Source organism: Balaenoptera ricei, chromosome 6 (assembly GCF_028023285.1).
Source record: "Balaenoptera ricei isolate mBalRic1 chromosome 6, mBalRic1.hap2, whole genome shotgun sequence".
NCBI lineage: Eukaryota > Metazoa > Chordata > Mammalia > Artiodactyla > Balaenopteridae > Balaenoptera > Balaenoptera ricei.
The window spans coordinates 21681988-21698906 of NC_082644.1; the positions used below are offsets into that span (position 1 = coordinate 21681988).

The 16919-nt window shown below is 35.7% G+C and overlaps 1 protein-coding gene and 2 pseudogenes across 3 annotated transcripts in view; 2 read left to right on the forward strand and 1 right to left on the reverse strand.

The window, feature by feature from the left end:
• Positions 1-16919, reverse strand: part of AUH (AU RNA binding methylglutaconyl-CoA hydratase) — a 162760-nt gene that overhangs the window by 111571 nt on the left and 34270 nt on the right. The gene's annotated exons all lie outside the window — the stretch shown is intronic.
• LOC132368276 (small nucleolar RNA SNORA70) lies at positions 1740-1826 on the forward strand (annotated as a pseudogene).
• Positions 1872-1967, forward strand: LOC132368274 (small nucleolar RNA SNORA70; annotated as a pseudogene).

Consider the following 16919-nt stretch of genomic DNA (forward strand, 5'->3'; position numbering starts at 1 on the left):
ATGACTTAATTATACTTGAAGAATATCCAAAAGAATTTACAAATCATAAAAATAAGTGAATTTAGTAAGGTTGCTGGATATAGGTTCAATATAAAAAAATCAACTTTCTATGTACTAGCAAAAGAAATTTGTGAAGTTTTAAAAAGATACCATTTATATTAACATTCAAAAATCAAAGAGCCAAGGAATAAATCTAATAAAAGTTGTATAAAATCTTGACACAAAAACCTACAAAATCTAAATTAAAGAAGTCCTAAATAAATGGAGGAATATATCATTTCATGTTAGACGATTCCATACTAAAAGATGTAAATTCTCTCCAAATTAATAGATTCGATGTGGTTCCAATCAAAATCCCAATGCTTTTTTAGAAATTGACAAAGTGGATATGCAAAGGCCCAATAATAGTCAAGATAATCTTGAAGAAGAAAAAGCTGGAGAATTTATATTAAAATAAGATGTATTATAAAACTACAGTAATTAAGAAAACGTGACACTGGCTCAAAGATAGAGAAACAGAGCAATGGAACAGAATAGCAAGTCCAGAAAAGACCTGCTTGATTTATGACAAAGATGGCACTGCTGGAACATTCCAATAAATGGGGCTGGGACCACTGAAGGTTCATATGGGGAAAAACAATTCTTGACCCTTCGTATCATATACACAAACAAATCAGTTAATGGTGCATTACAGCCTAAATTTGAAAGGTAAAACAAATAACTTCTAAATGAAAATATCCAGATATCTTCAAGATTTTGGTATAGACAAAGATTTTTAAAAGGTTTTTCCAACACCTTTAAAAGGAAAACACTAGAGTTCTTTAAAATTAAAAACTTCTGTTCATTAAAGGACATCACTAAGCGAGTGAATATACAAGTAAAAGAGTGGGAAATGGTATCTTAAATACATCTGTTCTGTGCATGTAAAGAACTATAAATCAGGAAGAAAAATATAAATAACCCAAATATAAAATATAGGCAAAAGATTCATACAGATAATTCACAGAAGAGAATATAACATTGGCTAAAAGGAGATGAAAAGGAATACAACATGACTAATCATCAAGGAAACACCGATTACAAACACAGATAGTTTTATAAGCAGTACAGTGCTAAAGTGTTGGTGAAGGTATAGAGCAATGAGAACTCTGATTTGAGTTCTCTGCTGGGAGTAAAATTGGTAAAAAAAAAAATCACTTTGGAAAACAATTCCACCCCAAGTATACACACCCAACAGAAACACATGATATGTACACTAAAGGACACGTATAAGCATATTCACAGAAGCATTATTCAGAATAGCTGAAACCAGCAATAACCCAAACATTCATCAACAGCAAAATGAATAAACTGTGAAATATTCCCACAAATACGAATATACTATTCCTAGATGAACAGTACATACTGAATCCCACAAACGTGTTGAGAAGAAGTCAACCTTAAAAGATACATGCTGGATAATTCCAGTTACATAAAGTTTGAAAACAGGCAAAATTAGTATTTGGTAATAAAAATCAGAAAAACCTCCACTATCTTTTGGGTGAGAGATGGTTAACGATAGGAAGAAGCATAAGGGATGAATTACGGTGTGCTGGTAATGGCAGTGTTCATTTCTTAATTTGGGTGGTGACTGCACAGGTGAGTTCATTTTGCAGAAATTTATTACTTACAGTTTGTGCAATTTTCCCTATGTACATTATAATTCAATTTAAAAATTTACGTTAAAAAAAAAATTCCTTCTGCAGCCAATCAGGCATCTTTTCTCTGTGGAGGCCTGGTGTGCAATGGCTGCAAAAAGCAGCCTCACACACCACTGTAAAGCAATTATACTCCAATAAAGATGTTAAAAAAAAAAACAGATAACTAAGGCACTAAAAAAAAAAAAAAAAAAAAAAAAAGCAGCTTCCCTGGTAGTGCATGCAGCCTGTTGCTTGTATGGGTTGCCCTTAAGGACCTTCGAGACAGCCCTTACCAGTGGACATTCATGTCTGGCATCATGCTGTCCCCAATCTAGGCTCCAGACAGGTATGCAGGGTGCCTTTGGAAAGCCCAGCACGCAGTGGCCAGGGTCCACACTGGCCAAGTCATCACATCCATCTGCACCAAACTGCAGAACAAGGAGCAAGTGATTAAGGCCCCACACAGGGCCAAGTTCAAGTTTCTGGGCCCCAGAAGATCCACATCTCCAAGAAGTGGATGAATCTGAAGACATGGTGGCAGAAAAGTGGATCATCCTGGATGACTATGGGTCAAATACATCCCTAATCGTGGGCCCCCTGGACAAATGGCAGACCCTGCACTCATGAAAGCCGTGGTGCTTTCCCTTCCTTACTCACGCCCACCAACAAATCCAACTTTCCTGCCCAAAACACAAATGAAAAAAAATGACAAAAAAAAAATCCTGACTCCATACACATTACCTGCTCCAGCTATCACCAATTTCTCTCCTCTTTTTTTTTAAAGCCAAACTCCTCAAAAGGGCTGCTCTTTCTGTCTCCCACCCTCTCCTCTTACACTATGTCTCTAAACAAGGGGGACAAAAAGATACTAAAAAATAAATATAATAAATAACCAAGATAAAAAGTGATAAATGTTTGGGAGTAAAAATAACAGGAAAGTGTGAATCTAGAGTGCAGAGGGAAGTAAAGTTGTGAACCACATTACAACATTAAATAGTATGATCACACTGGTCTTACTGAGAAAGTATAATAAAATTCAGTAAGATCTCTGTAGTCCATATATTCCTGATAATTTAATATTTGGGTCTAAGTTACATATTTTTAATTATTTGTATTGCTTTTGCAGTATCTACCGCAAACTCTTTTCAACTAAATATGTAGTGATCAGAAACGTTAATACCCCAAGTAGACAATGCATGGAGTTAATATATTATTTAACAATTCTGAGAGAATATAGTTCATTTAAATATTGCCCACTAAAATGGTCCTCTCCTAAAATATTTGGACTTTTTTTTATAAATTCCTTCTTTTGAATATGCTTTAGGATTACTATGTAGTAAATTTCTACCTATTTATCTTTGTCGCGGACTAGTCCAGTGAATAGAAAAGTTATGGAAAACAATGATAATATTCTTTGTTGTACATTGCAGGATACTTAGCTTCCTTGGCCCCCAATAACCAAATGAGAGTAAAGCCCCTCAGTCATTGTGACAAGCAAAAATGTCCCCCTAAATTCTAATATCTTCCCCAATGAGTGTTACCATCCCCCTTGAGCTAATGCTCAAGAGCTAATGCTCCAAGTCAGTGGTCTTCAACATTTTTTGTTCCCATTACAGCTGAAACGAATTTTGAAAAACGATGCACTCCCTTGAACAGTTTTATATTGACATCTAAAATTTTTCATAATTTAAATAGTTGCAAGGATTGCAGTACACTATAAACACTGGCAGCTTAAAATACAACTGATATATACCACTGTCAATGCATCCAGGGCAATCTACATACCACAGTGACTTGACTCTCAACATCATTCATGTCTGAAACAAGAAACAAATCCTTGCTTAACGATAAGAAATACTACGTCATTTATTTTCTTTATGAACAACTTTATGAAGTGTTGTATTTCTACAACACTTTGCTGCTATTTTTTTCTGATGCAATCAGCTTTTATGCTTAAAATTTTTCTTTTGACCACTGTCATATTTCTTTGCAACAAAACATATATATTGTTTAAACTAAATTAATTTTTATTAAATTCCCTGTAACCATGAAGCACTAAGTTTAGAAGTTTTCCTCTGGACTGACTTTTCATTACAAGTATTATTAGCATAAAATTGATTGAAGCATAAATATATTACAAATCTGATAACAACTAGATATTAAAAGTAAACTTTTCTGGGAAATGTATCTCAATGAGATAGATAAGACTACCTTCCCTCCTTCTATCATTTCATATATCTATGCATGAAAATCATTTATTGCTAGAATACTTCAGCAATGTCACCCAATTCTTTCAACTCCTTTAGACCCAGCTCTTGAAAAATCACATAGTAATCAAGAAGCATTTAACAATTCCATAAAAACTTTACTGTCCTTAAATTATGCTGAAAGCAATGAATTGGAAACTGCCAGAGTAAGAATAGGATCCTAGTTGAAATTCTCAACATTAGTATTTTAAAATACCCCTTTTATAGCAATTCAGAGCTTTCTTCCTCCCTGGGTCAAGGAAGCAAAAAAAGGCAAAATCAGGATTGACTACTGTAAAGTGCAAGAAGAGCAACTATGAAAGAGAAGATGGTAAAGAGTAACTTAACTTGCAGATCAGCCTGAAAAGTTCTACAAAAAAGTACATACAAGTTATCAACTAGGTCCCTTTTAAATAATCTGTATCTCCTGAATGCCTAGAGGAGAACCCAACCTCAGTCTGGGGGATAACTGCTTTAAGTCTTTTCCCTCGGAGTGCAGGTGCTGGGTCATGTGAAGTGAAAATGATCTTTAAAAGTTAATACCAAATTGTTTTTCCAAAGTAATTCCACCTCCATATGTTATCACCAGCAGTGCATTGCTCCACATCATTACCAGTGCCTGGTATTGCCACACTTAGTAAGTTCTGCTCATCTAACGGGTGAGAAATGGTAGCTTTAAGCTGCATTTTTCTTAGTAGTAAAAGATGAAATGTCTCAGTTTTGTAGAACATTACTGTGCAGTGAACAAAGTCATCATTTCAGAATTGTTCCAGTTTATGTACATGTACTATCAATCCAAAGCACCCTGGTCTTTTTTGCTCCCGCTCCACATAGGCTTTCATCTCCTCCATCCAACCAAAACATCAGGTCAAGATAAGCCAGGATTTCCAGGTGGCTCAATCTGCATCTTAACCTCCAAAAAGCACCAGACGGAACAGATGCTCCCTGTGTCCTGGGGAGGTGTCTATCTAAAACCAGAAGATGTGTCTGTTCTCCTCTCCTGTACTGCTCTTGTATGGTGGTTGTATCAGGGTTATTCTAGCCTCAGAAAAGCAGCTGAGAAAGGGTCTTTCTTTTTTTTAACTTATCAAAGAATATATGTGAGACTGGAATTATCTGTTCCATGAAATGTCTGGAGAGAATGTTCCTCTGCAGTCATGGAGACCACGTGTTTTCATTGTTACGGGACTAGTCAGGTTTTCGATTTCTTAAGTCAGTTTTGGTTAAGTTTTATTTTCTAATAATTTACCTATTCCACTTAAAATTTCAAATTCACTGACATCAGTTATTCTTAATATTATCTTACCAGATTAATCTCTGTGAAGTTTATACCTATGAGATCCTTTTTCAATCTGAATATTGTTTAGTTATTCCCTCACCCTTGATAAATCTTGTCAGAAATTTGACTATTTGACTTTTGAAGAACCAACTTTGGACTTTATTATCCTATTACTTACTGTTTATTTTTCCAAGTCATAAGTTTATGTTCATCTTCAGTTCTTTCCTTCTACCCTATCTGGGTTTAATCTGTAGTCACTTTTGTCATTTTAAAAAATTGGATTCTTAGTTTATTCATCTTGAGCATTTATTCTTTCTTAAAGTACAATCTAAACTATATTACACAACTTTTAAAGTATTTTGTTAGAATTTAATTCTGAATATGTTCTAATTTCCATTAAGATTCCTTTGTTGAGCTGTAAGTTATTTAGAAGTTATTTTAAATTCCCCACTGTAGGGGACTTTTTCTAATTACCTTTTGTAAATGACTTGTATCTTAACTGCCTGTAGTCACAGAATTCAGCCTTTGAAATCTGTGCAGGTTTTACAGTCAAGCAGATGGTTAATTTTCATGAATATTCCATGTGTGCTTAAAAGAGATGCACAGTCATCAACGGCTGAGGGCAATGATCCACACAGGTACATTACCTTAACCCTCAGTAGGCCGGGAAAAATAATCAACACCCTTTATCAGCTGGGCTGATAGACTCTTTGTATTAATATTTTATTTAATATTTAGGTCATTTTATAAATAATTTACAGAAAAATAAAAGGACGATAAAAAATCAAATTAGTTGGAAATTTCAGTCAAAACTTAAATACATAAAATCTATATATTTTTATATTTTCCTGGTATGTGCACATATGTGTATTATACATATACATACCTACAAATGCATAGTGTATGCATATATACACTCACATACTTACATATATCACACACACATACACACATGAACACATATGAAAAGGGTTATATCATTTGAATGAAACTGGTCATCAACTGACACACATGAACCTGGGACATATAGTTTTATAAAATCTGATTCCAGATTTCAAATATAGCTCCACTAAATGATCATTACTTCTGCTTCTTCTTGAACTTGCATTGTAGAAATGCTGTGCTTTTGAAAATTTGGATGGCTCATAAACTTGTTGAGGACAGCCATATTCATTTTTCCCTGATTGTAAATATTCATTTTTAGATTTATAAACATCCATCAGAATGATCAATGGTTTGTTTTCTTTTCTATACCATATAGTCCCTTCCTGTCACCTCTGTATACACACCTGCCTTCAACACTCTTCAATTACAAGCTGTATCAAGTAAATGCTCATGTACATCATCATATGAAATGCAAGAATATGTCACATATCCTTTTGGAAAAACTGAATAGCCCAACTTCTTGTCACAAAATACACAAAATACTGCGTGGTGAAGTCCTTCCTACCTAATGACTAATTGGATGCAAATTCCATACTTCCTTTATAGAAACCACAGAAATATACTTGCTCACTCATCAGTTCTTGAGTTCAAGAAAATTCATCTAGGATATTGTCATCTGATGACTCACAGTCTAAGATTTCACTCATACGATCAAGTTCACCATCATGATTAGGGCCTACAGTCTGCTGTCTCTTTTGACCATTATTTTACCCATCTAAAAACTGTGAAATGTCTTCCTCTGTCAACTTTTCTACTCTTGTACCATTATGTGTAGAAAATGAAAAATTCTAAATTCTCAACTGTGTTCAGTGATAACTAAAAGAATGACTACAAAGATGGTACCTCCAGACTTCAGTTATATTTTCTTAAAATATGTGCAACTCTTGAGGCAATGCAATAAAAAAAAAAAAAGATAATGCAATAGCAATGATTTGACCTCTACAACATCTTTCTAGACAATTCCGTATTTCTTCCATTTTCTTATTTTAGTTTTTCTTAGCATAGTTGGGAATAATTAAAGAGTAATGATAAAAATCATTCCTAGGATGATGAAATTACCAATATAAAGATACAGTGATATGAGATAAGAACCCACAGCATCTTAGATTCATAAAAAGTTCCAATGAACCCATACAGTAACTGCAAGAGAAAAGGAGTTTTAATTTTCTTTTTTAAAGTAAATTTTCTGTTCTTCAGAAGACCTCTAAGAAAGAATCAAAGTCATAAAACATCAATCCATACAAGCAAAATTGTTCAAAAAAGAAACTAGTCAAATCTGGGTCCAGGGGACTCTGACGATATAAGGGTTAAGTTTACTAACTGACGTATTCAAATCTCCTATAGACTTACTTTTTCCTTGTTTAATCTATCATCAACTAAGAAAAGTGCTAAAAATTCCCATTATGGTGGTGGATTTGTCCATTTTTCCTCAGGGTGATATCAATTTTTGCACTATATATTTTGAGGCTGTTTCTAACAGCAAAAAAGCTGGGAATCATCATATCTACAAGGGAAATTGAATCTTTTATGATTATGTAGTGACCTTCTTTATCTCTAATAATTACTATCTCTAATAAAAATTTGTTTTAAAGTCTATTTCCTTTGATATCAATATAGTTATACCAGCTTTTTTTAGTCAGCATTAGACTGGTATACCTTTTTCTACTCTTCAACTTTCAATGTCCTTATGCTTTAGGTGTTTCTTATAAGCAGCTTAGTGATAACTTTTCTTAAGCCAGCCATTGCTTGTCTTCTAATTCAAGAATTTAGTACACTTACATTCACTATGATAAGTAATAAATTTCAATTTATTTCTACAATTGCATTTTAGGATATTTAGCCCATTAGTTCTTTTTTTTCTCCCTCCATCTCCCTCCCTATTTTTTAACCATCTTCTGGATTGACTGTTTTACTTGTTCTTATTTCATTTATTCAGAAGTTTAAATACCACCTGTATACCAATGATGTCAAAAATTTTACCTCAAGCCCAGACCTCTACCCTGAACTAACTACAGACTCCTAAATTCAGCTGCCTATTAGACATATCCAGTTGAATGTCTAATATGCATCTTATAAACACAATAAATGCTCCCCTCCCCCAACTATTAAATTTCCTCCCCAGAATATGCTCCTCTTGCATTCTTCCACTCCTCAGTTAATGGTAACCCCATCCTTCCAATGTTCCAATCAAAATAGAGTCAACCTTGATTCTTCTCCCTCATACCCCTTCCTTTTCATCAGTAAATCCATGTCTCCACCTTCAAAATACATGTAGAATCCAACAATTTTTCACCACCTCCACTACTACACTGGTCCAAGTATGATCATAACTGCAGGGGATCAAAGACAGAAGTTCTGGAACAGTCTATTCTCAACACACAGCCAGAGCAAGCCTTTTAAAACTTAGTCTTTTCAGGTCACTCCTTAGCTTAAAACACCCCAGATTCTCTTTTCACTCGAAGTATAAGTGAAAATTCTATGTCACTTGGACTCCTACTACTTCTGTGACATCACCTCCTAGAACTCATCTTGTCCACTCGACTCCAGAGACACTAACCTTCTTACTCTCCCATTATCTTGCAACGTATGATGTTGCCTCCAGGCTCCGTTCTTGCTTACCTCTCTGCCTAAAACACTCTTCCCCAGGTATCCACAAGGGAAGTTCACTTCTTCCAGTGAACTTCTTCAGGACTAGTTCACTTCTTCCAGGACTCTACTTATTTATCTCCTTCTCAGAGAGGTCTTCCCTCTTCACCATATATGGAACAGCAATCCTCCATGCCAGCCACAAGAACTCATTTTTCTTGTCCAGTTTTATCTGGATTCAGAGCATTCATCTGACACAGTACACATTTACGTTAATTTTTTTTTCACTGCCTCCCCTACCCCCATGCCTATGGAGGCTCCACAAGAGCAGGTGATTTCTGTCTTACTTACTGCTGTATTCCCAGATCCTAGAATAGTACCTAGCCCATGACAGGCTCCCCTCCAAGAAATCTGATAAAAGATGAATAAATGAAAGAAATCCATGTGTTTTCTTTATAGCTGGACCCTAATGAAGACAGTTTATAGCAGGAATTTTAAAACTCATGAATATTGGCTGTTTACTTAGCATCTACCGCCCTCCTCCTACTTCCTAAAGGTGGCCTTATTTTTGTTCTGCTGTCTGCCTCTACCACCCCCCCCCCCCAACATTGCATGTACTTTGAAAGAAGTTAAATCCATTCCCATAGCAAATCAGCACAGTTTCTTCCCCTGAGAAGTCAAATCAAGATCAATCTGAGGGTTCCAGCTTGGATTTGGGCAAAAGCGTTCTCTTCTCTTCATTTCAACATGGTCATACATGGATAGGAGGCCCTGAACTACTGAAGCTTCAGGCTACCAAACTGGATGAAGGTGGCATATAGAAGACAGTGAAGCCAAAGGAATTTCATAACAGCCCAGAATCACTGAATTAGAGCAATCCTAACTACCTTGTAGTTTAAGTCAACTTGAATCAATTTTTCTGTAACCTGAAGCTGAGAGATTCCCATCTGATGCTTATTATCTACTAGATGATATATTACAAATGATAACAAATGGGTCAGATTCACTCTACATCTGTTCTCAAGGAATGGGATCTTGATTGGTGAGGGTATTGGTTAGCCCTAATTATTACAGGGAATTTCTAGCCAAGGTTTAGCATGGGAGAGAACCAAATAAGGTTCAGGAACATAATCTTCTTGTTATGACTACCTTCATAGCTTCTAAAACTTTAATAGCAACACTAAATTCTCAAGTACTTTTAGCTTAGATTTCTTCATCCTGGATCTGAAACCACCTTTTATCCGATTAAACATAAAATTTCAATCTATAAAAAGTTACAGGGACTTACAGTTTCTGGTTCCACATACAAGGAGCTTGGAAGTTGTCACTCTGTCCTAACAACAAGTAAAAAGCTGAATAGACTGAATCAACAACTCTTCTAGGATCTGAAAGAGAGGTGAGGAGGACACAGGGCAAACCACTGCTCCCAAGACTGAAGAAACAAACAGGCAGATACAGAGAATCACAACATACCAGAGCAGAGACTCAGGAGCAGTGGAAACCAGTGCCAGGGTCAGAAAACCTGAACTGTAATTGATGAACTGCTGGAGGCTCAGTAGGAACAACTCTGAGGGTTAAAAACTCTAGGGGTACTCCACAGTTTTCTGAGATTTACCTCCAAGAGCCTAACCAGCTTCTCAAAATAAATACTGGTGAAAAATCCCCTCCTCCTTCTGACAGAGGAAGGGGCAAAGGAATCATTTTGAAATACCAGAGCACTCTATTCTTAACAAGGCCTGCCTTCAGGGAAAACTGATAAACCAAAGCCTAACTGACCTGGAGGAAGGGAAATGTCAAACTCTAGCCCACTCTAGTCATCCAGTCCCACCTAAGGGGGCAAAAAAACCCTGAGAAACACTTGTGAAGTTCACAGTTCAGAGGCATAGGCTCACTAAAAGCCTGAGAACTAATCATAGCACAATAGAACACTTCCCCTCCCCACAGCACCTTACCACATTACTAAAGGCCTATTCACAGCCTTTACCCAGTACATCATGTCAGGCTATCAAGAAAATATTAAAAGGCGTACCAAATCACAAAAACACAATTTAAAGAGACAGACCAAGCACCAGAAGCATACGTAGCAGACATGTTGGAATTATAAACCAGGAATTTGAAACAAATTGTTAAGGGTTATAATGAATAAAGCAGACAGCATGCAAGAACAGATAGGCAATGCAAGCAGAGATGGAAACCCTAAGAAAGAAACAAAAAAGAGATGCTAGAGATCAAAAACTTTGTAAAAGAAATGAACACTGGCTTTGATGATCTTCTCAGTAGACAGGACAGAGCTGAGGAAGCAATCTCTGAGCTTGAGGATGTCACAATAGATTCCAAAGCTGAAAAACGGAACAAAGACTGAAAAACAAAAAACAAAAACAAAAACACCAACATCAAAGGACTGAGGGACAACTACAAAAGGTATAATCTGGAACAATTATGACTGAGAATTTCCCCAGATTTATGTCAGACATCAAACCACAGATCCAGAAAGCTCAGCGAAAACCAGGCAGAGAACACCAAGAACACCAATGCAAAAACCAAGCAACCAACAAATTAAAAAAAAAAAACACCTAGGCATATTTTCAAACTACCAAAAAGTCAAACATAAATTCTGAAAGAAGCCAGAGGAAAAATACATCTTACCTATAAAAGAACAAAGATAAGAATTACATCTGACATCTCCTCAGAAACCATGCAAGCAAGGAGTGGAGTGAAATATTTAAAGTGTTGAGAGAAAAAGAATACCAAACCTAGAATTCTGTACCTGTGAAATTATCCTTCAAAAGCGAAGGAGAAATAAAAACTTTATCAGAGGGGCTTCCCTGGTGGCGCAGTGGTTGAGAATCTGCCTGCCAATGCAGGGGACACAGGTTCGAGCCCTGGTCCAGGAAGATCCCACATGCCACGGAGCAACTAAGCCCGTGCGCCACAACTACTAAGCCTGCGCCTCTCTAGAGCCCGTGAGCCGCAACTACTGAGCCCGCGCGCCTAGAGCCAGTGCAACAAAAGAAGCCACTGCAATGAGAAGCCCACACACCACAACAAAGAGTAGCCCCCACTTGCTGCAACTAGAGAAAGCCCACATGCAGCAACGAAGACCCAATGCAGCCAAAAATAAAATTAAATAAATAAATTTATAAAAAAAAAACTTTATCAGATAAACAAAAACTGAGGAAATATGTTGCCAACAGACCTGCCTTGCAAGAAATATTAAAAAAAAAAAAAGTTCTTTAGAGGGAAGGAAAATTATAGTCAGAAACTTGTATCTACATAAAGAAAGTGCATCAAAGAAGAATAAATGAAGGTAAAATAAAAACTTTTACTTTTCTTATTCTTAATTGACCTAACAGGGAACAATGTGTTCAAAATAATAATAGTATTTGATTATGTTTACCTATGGATATATCTTACATATATATGTGTATGTGTGCCTATATATGTATAAACATATATAAGAGAAACAATTAATAGCTACTACACAGGATGGAAGGGAAGAATTAGGATTATTTTGTTATTATAATGTATCATACTACCCATAAAGCAGTATTATTTGAAAGTGGACTCAGATTAACCATAAATGTATATTGCAAACTCTAGAGCAACAATAAAAAAAAAGTAAAAAAAGGAAATATAACTGACATGCTAAGAAATGAGAGAAAATGGAATTACATAAAATGCTCAATGCCTTTTGAAAACCACAAAAGGCAAAAAAGAGAAGAAGAAATAAAAAGGAACAAAGAACAAGGGCAACAAATAGAAAACAGTAACTAATATGGTAGATATTAACTCAACTATATCAATGATCACTCTGAATATCAATGTCTAAATGCAGCAATAAAAAGACAGAGATTGTCAGAGCTGATAAAAAAAAAACACTGAACTACATATGACTACAAGAAATCCACTTTAAATATAAACACACATATAAATTGATAGAGAAAAACATACCATGCTAACACTAATCGAAAGCAAGAATAGCTATATTAATTTCAGACACACATACTTCAAAGCCAAGAAAGCTATCAGCAATAAAGAAGGACATTACATAATGATAAAGGGGTCAAATCTCCAAGAACACATCCCAATCCTTAACACATATAACAACCAAGCATCAAACTATGTGAGGCAAAAACTGATAGAACTGCAAGGAAAAACAGAAGAATCCATTATCATAATTAAAATTTCAATATATCTCTATCAGAAATGGACAGATCCAGTAAGCAGAGAACCAGTACAGACGTAATTGAACTCAACAACACCATCAATCAACTGGATATAACTGACATTTATAGCCTACTTCATCCAACAACAGCAGGATACACATTCTTCTGAAGCTCACATGGAACATTCACCAAGATAGGCCCCATTTGGGGCCATAAAGCACACCTTAACAAATTTTAAAGAAAAGAAATCATACAATGTCTACTCTCAGTCCACAAGAGAATTCAACAAGAAATCAAGAACAGAAAAATAACCGGAAAATTCCAAAACACTCAGAGATTAAACAACACACTTCTAAATAATACGAGTCAAAGAAGAAATCTCAAGCACTATACAATTTTAAAAAATATTTCATTCAATAAAAATAAATGAATAAATAAATAAAAGAAATCTCAAGAGAAATTTTAAAATATTTTGAAGTAAATGAAAATGAAAACACAATTTATCGAAATCTGTGGTATACAGAAAAAGCAGTGCTTAGAGGAAAATTTATACACCACAGAATGCATATGTTATGAAAGAATATCTAAAATCAATACACTAGAAAAAGAGCAAATCAAATCCAAAGTAAGCAGAAGAAAGAAATAATAATAAAACAGAAATTATGAAATTGAAAACAAAAAACAACAGAGAAAATCAACAACAACAAAAAAAGCTGGTTCCTTAAGATCAATATAATAAATAAGCTTCTAGCCATACTTATGAAGGAAAAAGGAAGGAGGACACAAATGATTTTTAGTATCAGAAATGAAAGAGGTGACACTGCTACAGATCCCACAGATGTTAAAAGAATAACAAAAAAGAATACTATGAACAATTCTATGCCCACACATTTGATAAGCTATATGAAATGAACCAATTCCTTTAAAGATGCAAACTGCCCAAACTCACACAAGAAGAAACAGATAATCTGAATGTGACTATGTCTATTTAAAAAATTGAATCAATAAATAACCTTCCAAAACAGAAAGCACCAGGTCCAGAAGGGTTCAGTGGTAAATTTCTACCAAAAATTTTAGGAAGAAATTACAGGCTTCCCTGGTGGCGCAGTGGCTGAGAATCTGCCTGCCAATGCAGGGGACACGGGTTCGAGCCCTGGTCTGGGAAGATCCCACATGCCACGGAGCAACTGGGCCCGTGAGGCCCAATTACTGAGCCTGCGCGTCTGGAGCCTGTGCTCCGCAACAAGAGAGGCCGCGATAGTGAGAGGCCCGCGCACCGCAATGAAGAGTGGCCCCCGCTTGCCACAACTAGAGAAAGCCCTCGCACAGAAACGAAGACCCAACACAGCCATAAATAAATTAATTAATTAAAAAAAAAAAAAAAAAAGAAATTACAGTTGACCCTTGAACAACACAGAGGTTAATCTGTGTATAATTTATAGTCAGCCCTCTGGACCCACAGTTCCCATGCATCCATGGATTCAACCAACCACGGACCACATAGGGCTTTACTATTTACTACTGAAAAATATCTGTGTATAAGTGGATCTGTACAGTTCAAACACGTGTTGTTCAAGGGTTAACTGTATTCCAATTTTCTGCAATCTCTTTCACAGTACAGTAGCATAAGGAATACTTCCTAACTCATTCTATGAGACCAGCAACACCTTAATACCAAAACCAGAAGGACATTACAAGAAAACTACAAACCCGTATCTCTCATGAACACAGATGCAAACATCCTCAACAAAGTATTAGCAAATTGAAACCAACAGTGTATAAAAAGAATTAAACAACACAACTAAGTGGGATTTATCCCAGGTATACTAGGCTGCTCAGCACTCAAAAATCAATTAAAAGAATCCATTACATCAGCAGGCTTAAAAAAAAAATTACATGATCATATTAATAAATGCAAGAAAAGCATTTGACAAAATTTAATACCCATTCATGATACCCAATCTCAATAAACTAGGAATACAAGGGAACTTCCTCAACTTGATAAAGAATATTTATTAAACACCTACAGCTAACATCATAATTAAAGATGAGACACTAGAAGCTTCTGCACTACGATCAGGTAAAAGGCACTCCTTTTCAATGTCATACTGGAAGTCCTTATTAATGCAATAAGGCAGGAAAAGGAAATAAAAGGTAATACAGACTGGGAAGGAAGACATAAAACTGTCATTGTTCAGATGATACGATTGTCTACTACGTAGAAAATCCAAAATAATCAACAAAAAAATTCCTGGAACTAATAAGCAATTATACCAAGGTTGCAGAATTCAGGGTTAATATATAAAAATCAACTGCTTTTCTATAATCAACAATAAACAGGTGAAATTTGAAATTAAAAATGCTTACATCAGCATCTCAAAAAATGAAACACTTAGATATAAATCTAACAAAATATGTACAAGCTCCACACAAGGAAAACTACAAAACTTATGAAAAAAAAATCAAAGAAGAACTAAATAAGCGGAGAGATAGTCCACGTTCATGGATAGGACGACTCAGTATGGTTAAGATGTCAGTTCTCCCCAATTTGATCTATAAATTCAATGTACAGATATGACATCAAAGGCACAGTCCTTGAAAGAAATAATGGATAAGCTGGACTTCATCAAAACGAAAAATTTATGCTATGCAAAAAACAAAGTCAAGAGAATGAGAAGACAAGCAACAGACTGCGACAAACTATTTGCAAAAGACACATCTGATAAAGGAATATTATCTAAAATATACAAAGAACTCTTAAAACTCAACAATAAGAAAAAACAATTCATTTAAAAACTGAGCCAAAAACCTTGACACCTCACCAAAGAAGATATGTACATGGTAAATAAGCCTATGACAAAATGCTCCACATATATGTCATCATAGAAATGCAAATTAAAACAACAGAGATACCACTACACACTCATTAGAATAGCCAAAATCTGGAACACTGACAACACCAAATGCTGGCGAGGATGTAGAGCAACAGAAATTCTTTCATTGCCAGTAGGAAGGCAAAATGGTACAGCCACTTTGGAAGACAGTTTGGCAAATTCTTATAAAACTAAACAGACTCTCATCATACGGTCCAGCAATCGTGCTCCTTGGCAGTTACCCAAAGGAGTTGAAAACTATGTCCACTTAAAAATCTGCACACAGTTGTGTACAGTAGCTTTATTCACAATCACCAACACTTGGAAGCAACCCAGGTGTCCTTCAGTAGGTAAATGGATAAACAAATTGTGATACGTCTATACAGTGGAATATTATTCAGCAATAAAAAGAAATGAGCTATCAAGGCATGAAACGACATGAAGAAAATGTCAATGAATAGTACTAAGTGAAAGAAGACAATCTGAAAAAGCTGCATACTGTATGATAACAGCTATAGGACACTCTGGGAAAGGTAAAAGCATGCAGACAGTAGAAAGATCAGCAGTTGTGAGGGTGAAGGGGATGAATAGGCAGAGCACAGAGGACTTTTAGGGCAGTGAAAATACTATGTATGATACTATAATGGTGGATACATTTCATTTTACATCTGTCTAAGCCCATAGAATGCACAACACCAAGAGTGAACCCTTGTGTAAAGTTACTCACTTGTAACCATGTAGGTTAATCAGTTGTAACAAATGTACCACTCAGGTGGAGGATGTTGCTAATGAGAGAGGCTATTCATAAGTGGAGGCAGGGGGTATATTGGAAATCTCTGTACTTTCCCCTCAATTTTGCTGTGAACCCAAAACTGCTCTAAAAAAATATTTAGTTTTTTAAAATCTATATAGCAAATTTTCCTCAAAGTCATTTATAGCAACTCCCCATTTAAAGAAAAGGATTTTATCAGAATTCAAGGCTCTAATAAACAGGGCTTCATTCTTCCTCACAGCGAAGTGTCCTTTCACCAACCAAAACCCAAAACCTCCATTCTGCCCAGCATCCCAGGACCCCTGGCTTGTTTGAAGACTTCTTTTTTTTTTTCCCTAAGCTGCGCTGCATGGCATGTGGGATCTTAACTCCC